Genomic DNA, 18,947 nt, shown 5'->3' with positions numbered 1-18,947 from the left:
ATTACAGCTACGTTTTGATTGGCATGAGTAGTGTTTTTGTTTTGTGTGTGGTGGCTTTTTTTTTTTAAGTTTGGGGGGAGGGAAGAGAGAGGGGGACCGAGGGATTAGCCAAATATGCACTCGAGTGATCGGTGATTAGCTGCATGCTTTAAATCAAAGAACTCATTTTTTTAAAAGGCCAGATGAACATACATTAGGAATAATGCAATGTTATAAGAAAGTTTTATTTAACTCGAGTAGACAAATTGGTGTTAATATTTCCCTTTTTTGATCAGTGTGGTGTGTGTAATGGGAGATGACCTTCGGGGCACTGGTTTTGTAAAAAATATATTTAATGGAAAGGCTGAATGCCTCTTCTAGAGGTGATCCTAATCTAGACACGTAAACTTCAACTATGAAAGAAATGTAAGGTTAAATAATCAAGCCCAACTTAGAAAGCTGTTCCATAAAGAATTTAAGAATTAAAATACATCCGCATTGCAGAGGGCTGGGTAGAATGCAAAGGACTAGTTTAAACTCGGGCTGTGGAAACTGCATGGAGACAACCTTGCCTTGGAGCGTGGACGCCTTCCCCGGGCTCGTCCCTTTCGGAGGAAGCCACAAAGCAAATGGGGTAGAACTTGGACAAGAACCGCCTCCCCCCATCCGGACCTCGTTAAGTTGGAGAGCAGCGTGGGGTGGGTTTTTGTGTTGCTGGTGGTCAGCAGATCGTGTCAAGTCGGGGCGTCCGGCCGCAAGCCAGCGGCTGGCGGCGGCCGCGGGAGGCGTAGTACGAGTTAACGCTCCGGGAGCGGAGCCCGTGCTCCCGACGTGCTCGAGCCGGCTGCGGAGGGGACGCCGCGCGGGGGTCGCGGCGGGCTGGGCCGGGGCTGAGCGGGCGCGCGCGCGTGGCCTGTAGGGGGCAGGCTCCGGGCTGCCGGCGGGCGCGCGGGGCGGACGCCGGGCGCCCCGGGCTGGCTCGCGGGTGGGTGGGGCGCGGGGGCGGCGCGGCCCGCGGAGGGGAGCGGGGGCGTGGGCGTGGGCGTGCCGGGGAGGGGGCGCGCGGCGCACAGCTGCAGCGGGCGCCCCCCCGCCGCGCGCACGGCCGAGCATGGCGGCGGCGGCGGCCCTGCCAGCTTCCCGCTGCCCTGCCCGCCGGCTCCAGCGCAGTCTCGAGAGCAACAGGTTAAGCCGGCGAGACGTCACCGCGCCCCCTCCCCGCCCCCCGGTTTTTCCCCCGCCGCGCGCCCGCACCCCCGCCCTCAGTCCCTCCCTCCGCCCCCCGCTGCTCTCGGTTCCCGGACGCTCGGGGCCGCGTTCTGTTGTCATTGTGACGTCACAAAGGGACGGGCCCGGGTGGAACCTTCCCCTCCTCCTCCGTGACGTCAAAAGTCGGGCGGGAGGTTCCAGGCGCGGCGGGGCTGCCGGGGGAGGAGGGAGCGGAGCGGAGCGGGGGCGGGGGCTGCCGCGGAGCCCGGCTGCTGCGTGGGAGGAGGAAGAGGAGGAGGAGAATGGGCCCGGCCTCTACCTTCCGCCCCGAAGCGCAGCTCTTCCCACCAGGTGAGCACCGGGAGAGCCTCTGGTCCCCAAACGAGTGCCACCGGACCTTGTTCTGATTCCACTTAGGGGGTGGGGAGCAGGGAGGAGGCGCCTTCTTTCTGCAGGAATGTTTTCACTTCCTCTGTTCCAGGTCTTTACTACTGTGGTGCTTGTGTGTGCTCACCAGCGCTTTGTTGGAGGACCGTGTTGTGGATTCGGCCACCTTGTCACTTTAGGTCGTGTTGTGGGTGTCTTTCAGGATGTGGCGGGATGCCCTTCAGGGTGATGCTGCATAGCAGCAACTGTTGCCCCTTCCGGAAGCCTTGCAGTGCCACGGTGGGGGTCTTTTTGCTGTGCCAGCTCTGTGCCTACTGGGCGTATTTTGGGGGGTTTGGACAGAGGGAAGACTTGTCATTGATACATGAACTTAGAAGAGAATAGAACTCTTAAGTCTCAAGGTGTTCTGGGATTAGTTCTGGGATTAGTTCTTTTGTGCAGGAGACCCACAGGCTCAAATTGAGTCCATTTCCCATTCTGTAAAATGGAAAAAATGATACCTGCCTTTGCCACTTTGCTAAGTCACTGAGGAGATCATGTACCTGAATGATGTAAAACAGTATACTGCTTTATATGTAAGGTGGCATTATTATTCGAGTTGGTGGAAGGCAGCATATTTCCTACAATTGGTCTCAAAAGCCTTAGATGCCTGCTGAGTTGCCATTTAGTTTATTGCCTTAGCAAAGCAGAGTTTGGGGGTGTGATTGTAGATGGTAGGCTTTGGGAGAAATGATTGTTGTATTTCATATTAAATGATATCCTTGAGAAACTCGTAAATTGCAATGTAATCCCGTCTTAATTGTGTTGGGCATGATTCCCACTACAATACCTTAAATAACCCAAAACATTTGCCTTTTTAAAGCCCCAATCCACTTGGACAGTGAAAACAGTTGCATGTTTTGCTCTATGGATATTTTCTGCCATTTCTGTCACTCCACTGGTTGGAATATTCCTAGGGAGAATAACAGATATGATATCCAGGCTTCACAACCATTTGATCTTTGCTTTACAGCAGGTGTGAATTCGAAATAAGAAAGAAAATCTCCGCCACATGAAGATAATGATTCATGCAATTAGCAAGAAAACAAATTACCAGTTTGATTTCTAGGACAGTTGAAGCAGAATTTGTAAGTTTTAAGTATCTAATTTTCTGATATAAAAGTGCAGTATGATTAAAAACTGGAAAAAGTTTGCATTATAAGGTTCCAAAGCAGGATTTACTGTAATTACATACAATTGTAAAGAAAAAGTAGAAAGAACACCAGAATATAGTGGTCGGATTTATGAGCTTTGTTTTTAAATTTTTTCCCACTGTTTTACACAAATTGTCCAATCAGGTTATTTTACAGTTCTGGGGGAAAAACTTACACGAGTTATTTAATTGCTACATTTTTCCTTTCCTGGGCTGTTCACATGTCTTGCTTTTTACTTGTTTCTAGAAGTGGAAAACCTTGTTTTTTGTCACATTAGTCTAAAGTAGAGGCAATTTAGCAGCTATCTCTGTGTAGAGATAGTACCCAAGGAAAATATAATCAAGTCCTGAATTGTCAATAAAATTTAAAAGGAAAAATAAATTATGTACAAAAATAATCCAACTTGGGTTATTATTGCCTGGGTTATTACCTTATTGTAGGTTAATACCTGACTTGTGTGTCCCTGTAGACACTGGCCCAAATAGCCAACTAGAATTATTTGGTACTTAGAGGGTATAATGGCTGTTTTTCCTCACAGTAAGTTAAACGAGCCCCTGTTGCTGAGCTGAGGGCTGTTGATGCACTTCCAAGTGCTTTGGAAATAACTACAGTGTTAATCTTAATATATACCCTGCTCCAAAGGTTATTTAAAGTTTTCTCCTTTAGCAGGAGAAAATCTTTTGGAGTATGTAACTAGTGTCTCATACAATTCAAAATGGAGCTGTCCGCCCCCCCCCCCCCTTGAAGAAGGCATGGAAAAGTCATACTAAACTTAGTTAAAACACTTGGTAAAGCCTAAACTGAAGTATTTTTAATCTGGTGTTTTGCCTCTGGTGTAAGGACTCAGACTCCTGACATTGTTATCTGAATTCTCACTATGTCATTCTGATCTTCCTAATGTTACTGTTCCAGGTTTCCCCCAAGGTTGCAGTGGCAGCTCTCCTAACCTTCGACCTATCCAGCCTACTTGCTCTGTTGGCCACAAGACATCCTAGCGGATACCCCAACATGCAGCTCTGGGCCAGTGGGCAGCTCTGGGGTGTGCCTCTGTCCTCTTTGGCTTGCACCCAGAAGTCTTGCCAAGTGTCAGTTGTTTGTTCTTAAATCTGGTTATTCCAGTTGGGCTTATTATTGTAATTACAGTTAAATATTATGTCAACCTTGAAAGGAGTGTGAAAAGAGTTGGTTTCTGTGAAAACTTTAAGTTGAATGTTTTGGGAAGACTTGATAAAAGTCAATTACTAAAAAAAATACGGCTGTTAAATTAGATGTGGGCCAGACATTTAAAAGATTTTGGGGAAAATATGTATGGACTGCTCAGACATCATTGCTTTGCAAGTGATTGCCTTTTTTAAGAACAAAACTGAAGTTATGCCCAAAATCCCTCCCCAACAAACCAGAAAGTCTGATGTAGAACAGTAAATCTTAAAGAAGTCTTAAATTCAGAAATAAGACTATGGCCATGTATCAAAAAAAATTGCAATTAAAAGCAAAATTTGTGTGTTTAAGTTAAAATAAAATGTTAAGGAATATGTTCTTTTAAAAAAATGGTTTCCTGGCTGACAAACTTGTTTCCATTAACTGATTCCTATCACCTCTGGTTCTTATACACCTTCCAACTGTATTTAGCCTTAATCCCTCTGTCTGATTCAAGCCACATAGCATAGGTAAAATGTGAATCAGTTTAGAGTAGTCCTACTGAGTGATTTGTTTTAGTTTTAGATTTAAAAGTAATTGTGCCATTCACTGGATAGCAGGGGGCAGGAAGATTAGTGATTTTACACCTAACTCATGGAGTTCAGAAGCTTGTATCTTGTAATCCGGCAACTTTAATTATATTGTCTTACTTATGAGATATTACTGGAGGTCTGCTTGATTTTAAATCCTTAAGCCTACCTGTTAATGAAAATGAGACAAATTGAATCACAGTTTCTTAGTTGCAGTCTATTACTTTTTGCTGCTTCTTTCCATCTGTCAGATAACTATATTCTTGTGACACCCCAACATAAACCTCAATTGCTTTTCCAGGCTCCAGTCTTCATTTTTCTGGTTTGATTTGTCCATAAAGCCTTCCCATTGCAGGCTTCTTTTATTCCGGGAGATGGGAGCTTTGACTTTGGTTTTCTAAAGCTGTGATATCTGTCTACTTTTTTGTAGACAATTTGAGTGAGAGATTTTTTTTTTTCCTCGTTATGGGACTTCAGTCAATCCTATAGCCTTCTGAAAACCTCAGACTTTTTAATAAGGCTTTTTCCCCATTCAATTCTGATTCAGAGTAAAATCATTAAAAGTGGAGCTGACCCATCGTTTTGCTCTTGGTGGAGTCATCCTGCCCCCTTCCAGGACTTCCTTTTCTTTCACTTCTTGCAGGTGGCTTTTATCTTTCTTGTTCTCTTAGAGTCAGGCTGTCTGGGATAGGAAAGGGCCTCTGTTTTCCAGATGTAGATATTGTCCCAGAGGGCAAAGTCTAGGTCATACCCTAGTGAGCAGCCAGAGCTTGACTGCAGCTCCGGATCCTCTGGGTTTCTAGCCAGTTCTACCACTGTTTGTCTTGCCACAGATTTCACTATTATTGTGAGGATGCTGCCCACCTCTCCTGAGGCTCCCTTTGCCATTTGAAGAGATGTGCCAGAAGAACTAGGATTGTAAAACACACTTCCAGATGGCCACACAACACCCAGCCCTCTTGAAAGCATTGTGAAGAGAGGACCCAGTCAGTTTTGAAATAACCATCCTCATTTATTGTTTCCATAGTGAGTTCATTTGAGAAAAGGCATTTTTGAGTCCATTTTACAGATGAGAAAACCAAGGCGATAGACTGGCCGATGGTTAAAGGCTGTATTCCCTCCTCACTTTTTAGTTCAGAAGAAATAGAGGTAAAATGATCAGGGTAGCCCTGAAAAGGGGAGAGAAGGTCATAAAAGGGGCTGTTGGCAGCCTTTGGGAAGGCTTTTTGCTTGAGAAAGTTGGGGAAGTGAAGGCAGTTTTGTCAGTTTCCAAGAACAGGAGTGGGTGTCTCAAGTGCGTGTTCGTGTTATTGTTTTTTTAAGCACCAGTTGGTGGAGCTACCCCCTTATCCCCAGCTGCCTTCTCCTTGAGTCATCTTTGGAAGGAGAGCCGAGATCCCAGAATCCCTTGGTACTGGCTGGTTTGTGCTCTGTGTTTTTACAGGTGCCCCCACCACACTCTTGGGGTGTACCTGAGGGCCAGCGTGGGCTGCAGAAGTTCTTTATGCTTGCAGAAGCCAGTCTGATTTCCCAGGGCTGTGACTAATCGGCTTCAGTACTGTTTCTTGCGCTTGTATTGTTGCCCCTGACTTTGTGGCTTAGGGGACCATGGGGCACTGGGGAAATCATTTTGCCCTGGGTCCTCACCAGGGGCTGGGCCATCCATTAAACAAAGGCTGTCCAGATGTGTTAATGAGGCAGCGTGAGTAATGGGAACATTATACATAATTACTCACATAATCATAGGATGTATGCGGGTGTTAGAGAAAGAGGAACCCTACTGGTAGAAGTTCTTGAGAGCTGTTCTTGAGAGCTGGTGCTGCCTAAAAGGCCTCAATTGGATTTTAAATTCTAATTTTGTAAGTCTATCAAGCTCCACCACCCATGAAGAGGAAGGCCAGTGAACACTGAAATAATATCAACAGCATTGTTTTTGTTACCATGAATCCTGGAAGGTTAATAAAACATAGCCACAATTTTGCCCCATGTACTCCCAATAAGGTGCTTTCTGCATACACATTGTGCCCTCAAATACAACAACCAGGTATTTTTTCCGGTAATATTTCCCTCAGGGGAGGAGTGGGGGCTATGGGTGGTGTGTGTATGTCTACTGGGAGACCCTCGTTTCCTGGGACAGCAGCCCATGTATCTCTCGTGACTGTATCGTCCAGGAGAATATGGAAGACGTTTTGGCACATGTTTTATTGCACTCTTAAAATCTGGGTGATTCTTTCTCCATTATTTCCTAACCACCATTTTGGTGCAGGCTGGGTCTACAATGGTTGAGTGTATTATCTCTTGGTTCTCATTTCTGCCAGCTGTTAAAGTGTTTGTTGCCTGTGGGGGCAGAAACAGGTGCCAGGAGGAAATGAGAAGGGATTAGAACTGAGCATGTGTTTCTTGCATTTATTCCTTCCATCATAGATTTGCAGAAGGGCACTCCATGAATGCTTATTCTGTTAAGCAGCAGAGTTGTGTGCTGTGTATATGTGCCTTATGACTAGTACTGCATGGACTTCAGTAATGAAATGCCTCGAATTTAGACAGGCTTGTTTTGAATTTGTGGGGTACCTCTGTGGTGATGACAGGGTTGGGAATGTGAGCCTAGTTCAAGTTTGGCCTTGTGTTAAACTGGCTGTGTGACCCAGAGCGAGCTATACAACCTCTCTGAGCTACTTCCTAATCTGGAAAACTTGTTCCATGCATGTAAGAGGCCTGTTGCTGGGAGAACCAGGGAAAGTTTTGATGTGAAAGCACTTTGTAAACTGCATACTGATTCACAGGTACTCAAGGTATTATTACACAGTTAGAAATCACCAACCTGGAGACATCAGTCTTGCCAGCAGCCTTCCTGGCTGACTCAGCAATAAATGAATCAAATGAATTCTGCACTTTGACTCTTAAAAAAACCAAGTGAATAGCAAGTAACAGATTCACCTTGGGATATAGAACAAGGCTTTAAGGATTAGAAGGTGATGTAATCACCCACCCACCCCTGTCTCCATCCCATGTTGGTTGTGTCTTCTGTATCACCCAGCGGTTGACTCCAAACATGTCTTGGTGGTAAATTAGAAGGATAGGTTGAGAATTAACATTAGAGTGGCACTGAACCTGTGCACTAACATGTTTAACCAAAGAAGGAATAGTCCTTGAAATTGAAAATCTGTTCTCACTGCCTGCTGGGGGCGGTGGGAAGAAAATCTGATCATGGTCTGTAGCCTTCAGGATCAAGTCTAAACCAAGTTTGTTCTCAGTACAGCATAAAAAAGCTCTTCTTGCTTTACCCTGGGCTTATCTTGCCTCCCATCCACTTCACACATCTCAGGCTTCAGCTGAATCCGGCATTTTTGCCTTTGCATGACCCAGATCCTCTACTTGTTCAGTGAATGCCTGAGCAGCCCACCACCTCTGCCTGAGGCCTGCCTGGGTAGCCTGCCACTCCACTGCCCCAGGCTCTTTCTCCCTGCTAACTGGTCTTCTGGGTGCTGGAGTCATTTGTTTACACATCTATCTCCCAGTTAACCCCATTGGAGTAGGGGCTGAATTTGATCATGGGTCACTGTTAATACCTAGTACTTTGTATATGGTTAAGGAATATTCTAGTTGAAGCTTTTGGTGGAGTTAATCAAATACTACCTAGTAATGGGAAGGAATTGGTATGGATCTAGTGGAAAAAGATGGACTTAACTAATCAGAATTTGGACACTTTTAATTTTACAGCTGAGAGTTCTTGAGGTGTCTAGTACCTGTTAAGCAACCTGCCTGAGGTTGCACATTTTGTCCAGTGCCTGATAAAATAGAAAGTCCTCTCTGTTAACTGCCCTTGGATGGGTCTTTCTGAGATGTTTTCTGAGATGTGGGTTGTCAGTTATCCAGGGTAAGTGCAATAATTGATTCATATTCATGGAAAAATAAAATCGACCTGTAATCCCCATACCTAATGAAGCCAACAGCATTTTCTCGTGAAAATGGGGTTTTTGCCTTATAGGAAATCATTCAAAACAGACAAGTATTCAGAGATAGAAATCATTGAAATCATATACCAGATACTCCTTTGCTGGGAGATACATAGTTTAATGTATATCTGTATGGGCTCATACTCTTTCAGAGCTGTACTTTTTGTTACCTGTTTTTTGCATTCGCATCAAAATACGATGATTTTTAATGGCTGCAAGGCACTCAGTTGGTATATAGCACAGTTTTCTTGACCTGTCCCTTCTTGAAGGCTTTTTCACAGTTTTAGGGCTGTTGTACAAAATGATGTGTGCAGCGCGCTTTACATGCATGTATCTTTTGGTACTTAACTCCAAATTCTTCAGTGTGAAATTACTGAGTTGGCAGGGCCAGTGTTTATGTTTTGATCCCCTTGTAGCACATCGCTTTCTTGGAGGGAGGCTATACTAATTTACAGTCCCACAGGTAGTATGTGTTAGGCCAGCGGGTTGGTTTGTTTGCTGGCTTTTAAAAACCAATACAGGCATTTGTAACGAGTAGTAAAGATGTCAGTTGAGTTTTATTTAAGTTTCTATTTTCTTCCGTGTCCTCTCTCAGGGCATTTAGAACAAAATGAGATAAGATATGTGAAAGCACTTTGTAAAACAAAATTGCTGTAAGAACACAATGTATTATTAGTCAGAACAGATCTGGGAGTGAAGGGAAGGGGAGAGCCTGTGTAATTGTACAATTATATTTTTTATATTTATGAAATGCTTTTTGGTGAGGACATGTAGATACTTAAGTAATAAAGATGACCCAGAATCACATTGTTTTCACCTGTGATTTCAGCCTTCTTTGTAAGGTGGGCTTTTTATGGTTACAGAGGTCCCTTTTGTGGTTCAGTTAAATACAGCTGGTATTCTTCGCTTGCTTACCACATGCTGGCACTGTGTTAGGTGTCTGGAAATAAGACATTGCTCTTATCCTAAAAGCATTTGCAGTTTCGTTGGCAGCAGGGATGCAAAACACTGTGGGAAAGAGCACTGGCTTTGGAGTCAGACTGAAGTTGAGGCGCTCTTTACATATTGGGTGATCTTGGGTACATCACCTGTCTAGGTAGGTCTTAGTTTATTCCTATATGATGGGGAGAATTATACCTTCATTATTGGTCTCAAGGTCAGTTTAGGGTAGGCAGAGTCAAATTTTAATGCATGAAGTGCTTTGTAAATATCTAGACCGTGTTCTGATAAGTCCTTCGGGTCTTTGTGGCTGTAATTCTCCAAGTGCAAGGTTGCAGAGAAAACAGTGTTTCTGGGTCATCTTTGCTGATTATAGTATATCAGGGTTGTCTGAGGAAGAGGATAGAAATTAGTATGGATGCGTAGCACTTTTTCTTCTCATCAAGGCTTGCTTTTTCTTCCTAACTTACAGAAGAATGCAGTGTTAATCTCTTTATACCCAGACACGCTTTTCTATTGATGGGATTTTTCTCTCTCTTTCTCCCCTAGTTTGAGAAGATGAGGGTAGTGTCACAGTGGGGCTGAGACAGGCAGGCAGCATTACTTTTTACATGTAAGAGCATACTTTTGAACGAACTGTTGTGCCTTCCTTTTTCATTCTCCAGTCAAGATGTCCTCCCATTAGAGATGAGGTGGAACCTAATATTTATTGGTTTTGCCGAAATTGCCTCCTTTTCCATTCTTATGCTGCCCAGAGAACTAAAACTCCGTTTGTTCTATTTTCAGCTTGTAATAATGTCTTGATATTGGAGGATGAAAGAGCTCACGTGACTACAGAAGGCATTTAATAAGGAGTCTTGGTCTGGAGTCCCAGTCAAATTGGTAGCACATGGTTTTCATCTGCCTTGAAGGGCTTTAGTTATATTGTTTTGCCTCGCCAGACCTGTGATGCCACAAAACTGGGCCCTCCACACGTGCCGAGTGACTCCTTTTCAAACTGATGATTCTCAGTGGTACAGGCCACTGCCTGTGAGAGATGCCTGAGGAATGGTAGACTTGGTTTCTTAATCTTTTGAAGATCATGAAATGTTTGGTATGGCTCCTTCCAGCGAATTTAGGAAAGGGGCTGGAGACTCCAGTCGTCTTAAGGTCTGATTATTTTAGTGAGTTTTGTTTAACATTTGGTTCCACCTGCTCTTCAGCCTTCTCTTTTTTCTTTCTTTTTTTTATTTCAGCATATTATGGGGGTACAAATGTTTATGTTACGTGTATTGCCTTTGCCCCACCTGAGTCAGAGCTTCAAGTGTGTCCATCCCCCTGACGGTGCCCACCGCACTCAGTAGGTGTGAATATACCCATCCCCTCCTCCCCTACTACCTGCCCAACACCAGATGAATATTACTATTATACGAGCACAAAAGTGTTGATCAGTTAATACCAATTTGATGGTGAGTACATGTGGTGCTTTCTTCAGCCTTTTCACCGGGGCTCCTAACTGGTTATAATTTTTGGAGGGAGGTTTATTTCATATATTTATTTATGGATCCTGCACCTCATTCCAAAAAAGATTTAAGGCCACAATGAGCTGTCATTCCAGGAGTATATAATTTTTGCTTCTGTCTAACCAAAGTTCATTTTCTAAATGCAAATGGTGACAGCCAGATTAAAATATGGATAGTGAGCAGTCCTCAGTGCAACAGTGTTTGGGCTGAGCAGTTGTTTTAGCTTTGAAAACTTGACCTAAAACATTAATTAAAGGCAAGTTTTGCTAAGTAGTATTGGTATTGACACCTTGACAGAACATTCAATCTGAAAGAATTTTAAAGGTGCATAAAAGTCATCTCCCGTGAGGATTACATCCTCCAGTGGCAGAAATCGGATTTCTATTTAAATGCCAGTGGAGTTTATCACTTTTTTCCACAGTGCAGGGGATCAAGGGAGAGTCTGGTTTTAATAATGAATTTCTGAACTTGAGTTACTTTAGGGGGAGTGATTGGTGGGTGTTACTGCATGATTCCATGTTCTGTCTCTTTAAAAATGTTTTCAAATACTCATTCCCTATCCTAATCCTCAAAACTACTGTTAGGATTCCAAACCACTGTGGTTTAAACTTTGCTGGAATCTAAAAGGTGGCTGACAGAGTGAAAGGAAACCTCATTTAAATAAAGAACATATTTGGCTTGCCTGATTGTCCCAGAGTCCGGGCTCTGGGCATATGTGAGCCATGGGCCAAGTCTCGTAGTTGAAGAGATTACTTGTTTCATTCTACTGGACTCCCCTCACCCCCTTGTTCACTATAACACCATCAGTTAGTTCTGCAGAAACTCCTGCATCAAATACGAACTTGCAGAGTGTCGTGGTATGCTGAATTCTTGTCTAGATGAGATAAGGAGTGCAATACTGCACAGTCCACTGTACTTGTGATAAATCAAAACGCTAATGATGCTATTAAAATGGGTTTTCTTTTGGTCCTGGTAAGCTAGGAAGCGTTGGGAGGTGGGGAGGATGGGTCTGACTTAGAACTATCTGAAGCTAGAAAGTGGTGTTTTTTCCTTTTCATTCTAATTCTATTCCCTGCTCTAATTAAGATGTGGTCGCTATCCCAACACTGGCATACCCTAGGATGAAACACGGTTTTTACTCAACTAGCTTTTTTTCCCTTTCCTTCTTCCATGAGACATGCTGAAGTTGTCATGTTATTTCTTTCCAGAATTTATTGGAGCATTAGGCAAAGCCTTTTGGGAGTATAAATAATGATGATTATAAAGAACAGTCAATTTACTAAGGAAGGCCATTATCTTTGACTTGCAAAGCTTTTACAGCCAAACAGTGTTTGCTTACAGTTGTTTAATACAAATGAAGACCATAATAGTACCTATTTTAAGAGGAGTCCTTTTAATCCCTTTGTACATGGAGGTCATCCCAATAAAGAACAGAAGGTGTCACCTTGCCTCGCCATCACACAGCTTGTTTTTCAGGACAGGCATTGTATACTTTCCATGAAGGCCTTGGATGGTGTTTTTCTTTGAAGGAACATGGTTCCTGGTTGCTTTCTTTTCTGCCATCAACAGCAAATAATCATCTTTGTTGAGAGTAAAAAAATTCTAAAGTTAGTAAGTAATACCTGATTTACTTTTAGAGTCCCCTCCTTCAAACTGCTTCCTATGTATGAATTCAAGGATGGTTTCAAACTAATTTAAGGGACTTGTCTCAGTAGATACTGTCACTGAATATATATCTATATTATATATTTTAAATTATATTATATATATAATTATATATATGAAATTAGAATCTCAGGCTCTTAATTTAGCCCACAATATGGCTGCAGTGAACAGGAAGCTCAGAATAGCAGTTTTTATATGCTTGCAGTTACCTGCATAGCACTTTGCACTATCTTGGCATATGTGGCTCTTTTGCTGCTGTATGTTTAGCACAGTGTTATCCCTTTTTTTATCCTTTCTTTTTTACTTTCACTTTCCCAACTTATTCCAGTCCTTTGGCAGTTCTGGTTTTCTATTGGCGTTTTAGTGGCCTTTCAGTTCAAGGTGAAAGGCCTTTTATATATCTCAGTCTTTCCCTATTTTGCAAAGAAATGTAATAAAAAAAAAAATCGAGTGTTTTTTACTATATTCAGAGTTGTGTGGTCACCACCACTATCAATTTTAGAACAGTTTTATCCTTAAAAGAAACTCCATACCCATTGGCAGTGGCCTCCCATTTCACCCCAGTGCCCCCAACCTCTGGCACCCTATGTATGAATTCAATATGAATTGAATGTGGACACACTAATATCTACTTCCTGTCTGTGGATTTGATTTACTTATTCTGGATATTTCATATAAATGGTGTCATACGATATGTGGCCTTTGTGACTGGCTTCTTTCACTTAACATCATGTTTTAAAAATTCATCCATGCTATAGCAGGTATCAGTAGTGCATATTTTTTCACCAAATAATATTCCATTGTATGGATGTACCACTTTTTGTGTATCCTCTTTTGTCAGCTGATGGGCATTTGAATTGTTTACACCTTTTGGCTATTGTGAATAATGCTGTGGACATTAGTAGGCAAGTTTTTTTGTGAATATATGTTTGCATTTCTCTTGGGATACTTCAACTTAGAAAAGCCTGCACGTACGCATCATTACTAAATTTGTTTCTTGCCTTGGCCGTGTGTGTGTGTGTGTGTGTGTGTGTGTGTGTTTGTGTGTAGATTGGGGAGATGTGGTGGCTCGGTCCTCATTTTCCTCATTGCCTGATTTCCACTTGTGTCTGGCCAACAGTGGTTTTATTTCCCACCCTTTTGCAAAATATAAGCACTGTTCGCACATGCTTGTGCTAGAAGTGAATGCTTCACGTGCTTAGTGGTCGGACTCTGAATTTCATCATGGGATGATTTGCTTTTTGTGGGTGCACAGGTGTCTTTTGGCTGTAGTTGTGGGTCTTCAGATGAGTCTTTTCACAGCATTCACCACATAAAGTTTTGGAAGGGATAGAGTTGAAAACCCTACTTTCCCAGAGCCGGGCTCCTGTGTGTGGTTTAGTCCTTTGGAGGAGGGATTGATTTTCCTGCCTTGCCTGAGGTTTTGACTTTCTTGTGGTTACCTATGTTAAGATTCTTGGCAGAGGACTATGAGGAATAGACTATATACCTAGAAATTCTCTCTGATTTTCTTGTTCCTTCCTTGCAGGCCTGCAGAGCCAAAAATGGTTAAAAAAAAAAAAGTCCTTCCTAATGAACTCCTTTAAGAACTGGGAGTTCTGTTAAGGGGAATGGTGCCATATTTTTTTGATATTTCTGATTTTACCAGATTTATTTTCCCCAAGTTGGTGTGACATTGTTGAGATGAGATTGGTCTTTAATAGAATCAGGTAATTTTTGCCCATTTTTAAATGTGCAGAGAAAGTATAAGGCAGCAGAAGAGAAGGTGGTGAGGCTTGCAGATGTCTCATGGCCCCATGGTGTTGGCAAGCATTTTGTCAAGTGGGGAGTACATGTTCTGATTCTCTAGGAGTGTACGTCTTGGTGTGGCTGACCATGAGCTTTCCTTGAGCTTCCGGGTGATAGGAAGCCAAACACCGATGTGTTTGTTGTATTTGGAGTCTTACTACATAGTGCTCAAGTTCATTGTCAAAAAATTCTTTACTAATGGTGTTAATCATGGTTTTCACGTTCTGGTTTTTCTGGTATGGCTCTTTATTTCAAATTGACTCCTATGTCCAGGTCATTAATTTGGCTTACCTAACTGGGAGCCCTTGACAGGCAGCTGTATTCAATATTTTCTCTGCAATAGCCAAATAACCAAGAATTTACTAGGTTAGTTACCTCAGTTTAGAAAATAGGGGTGAGTGTGCAAATATCTAAGAAGGAGTTAATATTTTAAAACTTTTGCATTGTTTAACTGGAAATGTATGTTCTGCCAGGCTGCTTTTGTGTGGCGTACCTATAACCTATACACTTACTTGAGCCATTTCAAAAGCAAACGCCACATCCCTCCTACTAAAATTGCTTATTAGAGCTAATTTTAAGAATTGAGTTAGAACTGCCCTATAATGTAATGCAGAATATTTCCCAATAATGCCTAGGTTAACAATGATAGTCTTGCTGTATTGTGCAAAAAAGGCTTCTGTTCAGACCCAGCTGGGTTTCAGGCTTAATTCATTGCTCTATGGTGGGATCACCACAGCTGCTGTGGGGCCTTTACAAATGCAAAAAAGCTGTCAGTGTTTGTTTCATCAGCTGCATAAGTGATGAGGCCAAGTTGAGGAATCCAATCCAGTGCGCAGTGTGCAGGCTGTAGCCATTATTGTTTACAGAATTAGTGTGTTGGAGCTTTAAAATAGTTGGCACATCGTCCGCCCTTTAAAAGCACAAGACTAAGGAACGGGACCAGTTGGTTGTCCTTGTCATGTTGGCCGGATCCAGCCCAACCGTTGTCTTTTAACAGTTACCATTCCAGCCTGTGCTGTGGCACCTGACCCTCTGTGGGTGAAGTGGGCTGCTGAATTCTTGTCCCTTTAGTTCTGCATCCCAAACTTAGGTTTGCATATTTAGAGTTTCATTATATTTAACTAAGGTTTAAAGCCTGTCAATGGAAAAGAATCCAAACTCCCTGTAAAATAATTTAAAGAGCTTTATTATGAGTCAAATGTGAGGACCATGACCTGGAGCCACGCCCAAGAAGCCTTGAGCAAGTGGACCCGGTGTGGCTGGGTAACAGTTTGGTTTTATACATTTCAGGGAGACAGGAATTACAGGTAAAGTCATAAATCAATACAAAGAAGGCGTACATTGGTTTGGCTCAAAAAAGTGGGCCATCTCAAAGGCGGGGGGGGGGGGGGCGGCTTATAGGTTATAGGTGGGTTTAAAGACTCTTCGACTTGTAATTGGTTGAAAAATGAAGCTTTGTCTAAAGAAAGGCTTGTAATGTTTTTAGATAAGGAAGAGACAAGACACTGGACGTATATTTGTTGTATAAATTGAGGACTTGCAGGTTTCTCTTGCATAGCCTTAGGCCTGTTAATGAGTTACAAAGGGTGTCTACAAGAAGGGAGGGGGCATGATGAGGCATGTCTGACCTCCTTCCTCATGGCCGGCAGTTCAGTTTTAGGGTATCCCCTTGGCCAAGAAGGGGTCCATTTAGTCAGCCAGTGGAGAGGAGCCTTAAGATTTTATTTTAGTTCACAAGCCTTAATCATCCTCCCAGCTCCAAATAGGTATGGGACTGTCAGCTGGGACTTCACATATCTGTGCGGGAACATTCCAGATTTGGCTCCGTTGAGATTTCTTTTGTAAAGTGATATTGCTTTTGGAATTGCCACATCTATCCCCATGGATACAGAAGTTAAGGCTACTTCTTGGCTGAAAGCCAAGAAGCTAAGGAAGTCCCACTGGACAGGTCACTTTCAAGCCAATTACAGGGCATTCCGCAGCGCTCTGTGTGGATGCTGTCTTAACAGTGTAAGGTGACCCCCTCCCCCAAGGACCTGAGACAGTTAGTTCCTTTTGGGCTGGGTAGGCCAGAGTCTGGAACCAGCATCCATGGTCTTCTCAGGAGAGTGTGGAATTTTCCCGGCCCCCCTTTCATTTTAACCTGATTTCCTTCCAGTCCCCTCCTCAGCTCAAGGGTCTTTCTGAAAGTCCTGCCTCATGGAAGCTGGAGGGCATGGGTGGTGGCCAGTTTGTACAGGTTTTAAAAGTGTAGCTTGTCATTGTCAGGTCTCTGAGCCAACGTGGATGAATCATTATGCCTTCTTCCTCCCAGCTGGAAAGGTCCCAGAGTGCTCTCCCATATTCATAAAAAAGATGGTACGAGGCTCAGGGTCTCCAAATTAAAGGTCAATACTGATCAGTTCTGTCTCAGAGAACTGTCACCTGTGCTCTCCTGGATTCATTTACGTCTTCACATTTTACCCTAGGAAGTGGCTGGAGCCCAAGAAGATACATGGGTCCGATGCATCTCTGGTGGTGTTTGTGCTGATTAAGCAGAGTTTGGGGATCCCTGTATGTCCTCCCTTTAACAAGGTCTTTAAAGTGGTCTCTGACAAGTATATTTCATCTCTTAGTTACAGTGAACTTCCAACAGAACAAACATAAATATCAGTCTAGGTTTTTACTTCTTTTCTCCCACCCTCCCTCCTTCTATTTCGCGCTCTCTCTCTCTCTCTCTCTCTCACCCTCACCCTGGAACAGTGGTAATGAAAAGGAAAATAGCAAACAGTGAGTTCCACATCCTCTCCTGCTGGGGGAAGGACTAATTTGGAGGTCCTCATAAGGGAACAGCAGTTTCATGGTCATTATTCCCCACACTTCCGTTGCTCAACCTATTTCTCCTGCCCAGGATGTGTGTAGTATAATTTGGGCTTCAGGAATCTTTTATCAAAGCCCCTTCTGCTTTTTTGAGTCATTTTGAGGCAAAACTTATTTTTGTGGTAGTTTGTAAGTTCTGTTTAAAAAAACATTGTGGTGGGATGGTAAGAAATAGTTTTGTGAATACATACAGAATTGTGTGTGTGCGTGTGTGTATATGTTCTCAGTCACCCCGGGAAGCCTCCCTAGTGGCTGGCCTAGAAAATGCTCTGCACTAATAACTATCAGGGTGGCAGTTGACCACTGATTGTCCCCTGGCCACTTACTAGCTGAGTGTCCAGAAAGATCACCGGGTCCTGTCTTAAATTCTCAAGTGTTCTCTGTAACCTGGGGTGCACATGCCTCCCTGAGTGAAGATTAGATGTAGGCATTCCCTTCTACCTGCACATCAGTATTGCTTGCTTCTAGCTGCTGTGATGGAGAGTTTGGATTAATACTGACATTACAACTCGCTGGATGGCAAACAGTTCAGTTGTCCCCTTTGGCTGTAGGGAGAGATGGTGAATTTGACTCTGTGAACATAAAACAGAGTCCACAGAGACCCTGGACTTCCTGGGGTGTCATTTTCTTCCTCTCCTGACCTATTCTTAAAAGAAAAAAAAAACCCCAAAACTTAGAACCACTCACCAGTATCTGACATGACCAAGTGAGTGCGTTTCCTTTTTCTGTGTAGCGATAGCTCCAAGATCTGCTTAGAGGGGAAGCAAAAAGCATGTTGACAACCACCAGGAAGGGATCCAGAATCCTAACAAGCTGGTTGTAAACACCAGTTAGGTGTGTCAGTTGTGAAATAATCTAGGTACGGAGATGTCCTGAGAATCAGGTTTCAAGGGATAGCAACATGTAGACAGACTCTGAATACTCTACGAATGGAGCGTGCTAGTTGTAGGGAATTTTCTGGTTGATTGTTTGAAGCCATGGCGTAGAAACTCCTTATGAAGGATGTTATTTTGGCTGTCCTGCCTTCAGAAGTCTGGTGTGATGCATGAACAACATTTCACCTCGGTTGCATTGCTGAGGACCTTAGCATGTGCCTCCCAGCCCTCTGTCTGCCAGCTCTTTGTTACTGTACATGCCTGTAGATGTGCAATGGCAGATTATTGGGCTGTGTGCATGCTGATCACTGGAGGGGTATATTATTTTACCTATACTCTTGAGGATGTGGTTGTGTTACTTGGGGACCTGAGAATAAAATTCAGCTGAGAGTTCAGTAAGAGGAAAGTTGGTTCCATGAAATGTGTATTGACAGCCTCCCAGAATGTTGTGGGGTTAGAACTTCTTCGAAGTCTTAACCAACCGCAGAGCTCATAGAGAGGGGATCAGTTAATAGAAGGGCTTATAGAAAGTATGAACTCCCCCAACTCCAGAACGAGGTTGGGTGGTGGACGACAGAGGGACGCTTGCCCCTAGTGTGCGCACATACTTACTAGAAATTGTGTTAAGGGGTGGTGACCACCACTTTTTCCTTCTCTGGAAAGAACAAGCCCCATCACTTAATACAGAAAGTTAAAATCTTCAAACCCTCTCCGACAGCATTTTTGACCTGCTTTTTGTAAGGGTAGAGCTAGATTTTTCCGAAGAGCTTTCAAAACACAACCTAAAAGCTCATCTTTGAACTTTTGCTGTTGTCTCCAGTGGGTTTTCTTGCTGCTGCTAATAGAAAATAAAAAGTTCATTTGCCAA

The 18,947-nt window shown here is 43.3% G+C and overlaps 1 protein-coding gene across 1 annotated transcript in view; it reads left to right on the top strand.

Annotated features, from left to right (window-relative positions):
* The window catches only part of JARID2 (jumonji and AT-rich interaction domain containing 2), a 242,337-nt gene that overhangs the window by 1,292 nt on the left and 222,098 nt on the right, over positions 1–18,947 (top strand). The gene's annotated exons all lie outside the window — the stretch shown is intronic.

Source organism: Eulemur rufifrons, chromosome 18, assembly GCF_041146395.1.
Source record: "Eulemur rufifrons isolate Redbay chromosome 18, OSU_ERuf_1, whole genome shotgun sequence".
Taxonomy (NCBI): domain Eukaryota; kingdom Metazoa; phylum Chordata; class Mammalia; order Primates; family Lemuridae; genus Eulemur; species Eulemur rufifrons.
This window is presented reverse-complemented; position numbering and strand designations above follow the sequence as displayed.